Consider the following 1,821-nt stretch of genomic DNA (forward strand, 5'->3'; position numbering starts at 1 on the left):
AGACGGGCGGATCACAAGGTCAGGAGATCGAGACCATCCTGGCGAACATGGTGAAACCCCATCTCTACTAAAAATACATAAAAAAAACTAGCCGGGCGAGGTGGCGGGCGCCTGTAGTCCCAGCTACTCGGGAGGCTGAGGAAGGAGAGTGGCGTAAACCCGGGAGGCGGAGCTTGCAGTGAGCTGAGATCTGGCCACTGCACTCCAGCCTGGGCGACAGAGCAAGACTGTGTCTCAAAAAACAAACAAACAAACAAAAAACAAACAACAACAACAACAAAAAACTTTCATCCCTTTATGGCATCAGGATCAAGCTTGAAGTCCAGCATCTCATCACCTGAATTAGGTGCAAATATAGGTGAGGCTCCTCTGGTACATTTCTTCAGGTGCAGGGGCCTTCAGTGATGTCCTAGCGCCTGGCTTATTCTGACTTATGAAAGCTGATTGTGAACATCTCCCAACTTAGGATTCAGTGATGTCATATTAGCAGCTTGAAATCAGTCATGGTGGGAGAATTTATACAAAAGAAATTGACAAAGACTATGAATCAGGGCTTTTGATTTTTTTCCCTGGAAACCAGTTATTAAACATTTACCAGCATACCACTCTCTGTGTCCTAAAAATACAAGTTCTCCACCTCCCACGCACTTAACATACAATGCTGAGACAGGGACAGGATAAACATAATAGATACTCCTGTTCAAAATGTGATGTGGGAGAATAGGAGACACAGAGGAGTCACTGATCCGTGAAGCTTCTTATATTCAGCCAGGCAAATATCAGGTCCACTCCAAATCCAGAATTCCCTTGGTTAGTTAGGGCCTGGTTCTGCTCCCTGGTATTTCCAACTGTGCACTACTGCTCTCCTGGACTTCCAAATTCACCCTCTCAGCCCTTGGCACTCTACCTGCTGAGATGTCTTTCCTTTTAAATAGGAAATGATCTATGTTTGCGGCTGAGTACTTTTCTCAGCCTACTTTCTGCCCAGAGTTGGGGGCCCAAAGACCTCTTTTTATTTTGAATTGTCCCTTTTAGTCCAAACTGGTGCTGCTTTCAGTATTAAACTTCTCTTTTAAACTCTGTGGACCCTGTAAATAATAAATTGTAGTCTACTCAATTACACAGAAGGCACCACATTCTATCAAGACAGACCCTTATTTAGGCTACAAGTCTGTGTCATGGCATAACACCTTTAAGATGTTTAGAAGTGCATTTGTCTAGTTGTAAGGGTTAACAGAACATTGTCTTAAATTTTAAATCTCAAAAAATGTTAGATCTTAACAAACAAAAAGTTTTTTTGGTTTGTGTTTTAGAGATGGTCTCACTATGTTGCCTAGGCTGGAGTATAGTGGTTATACTATTAGCAGCCTCAATAATGCTGCATTATAGCCTCAAACTCCTGGCCTCAAGGGATCCTCCTGCTTCAGCCCTCTGAGTAGCTGGGGCTACAGGCATGTGTTCCCATGACCAGCTAACAAAAGATTTTATAGCTGACCCTTTATTTGTTTTGATCTTCACTCTGAGTCCCTGTATTACTGGAAATACCCTGGATTTGATTTTTGCTCTGAGGTAATTTCTTACTTTAAGAACCTTTTGTCAGAGAGGAAGAATGAAAAAGAATTTTTGTTGTTATGTTTCTTTTCTTTCCTCTACATGTACAACATGAAGAAAAAGGTTTCGTTTTGTTTTTTTTCTGAAAAATTAGCAACACAGAGTAAGGGGTTTTATTTTTTAATTTAGCAAGTGCTTTTAGAAATATTTTCTCTAAATTCTGTTTGAAAATTGAACAGTGCCTTTTTTTTTTTTTTTTTTTTTTTTTTT

At 40.6% G+C, this 1,821-nt stretch overlaps 1 protein-coding gene across 1 annotated transcript in view; it reads left to right on the plus strand.

The window, feature by feature from the left end:
• Positions 1–1,821, plus strand: part of INHBC (inhibin, beta C) — a 26,610-nt gene that overhangs the window by 7,073 nt on the left and 17,716 nt on the right. The window lies entirely within an intron of this gene.

Source organism: Mandrillus leucophaeus, unplaced genomic scaffold (genome assembly GCF_000951045.1).
Source record: "Mandrillus leucophaeus isolate KB7577 unplaced genomic scaffold, Mleu.le_1.0 Scaffold332, whole genome shotgun sequence".
In the NCBI taxonomy this organism is placed as follows: Eukaryota; Metazoa; Chordata; class Mammalia; order Primates; family Cercopithecidae; genus Mandrillus; species Mandrillus leucophaeus.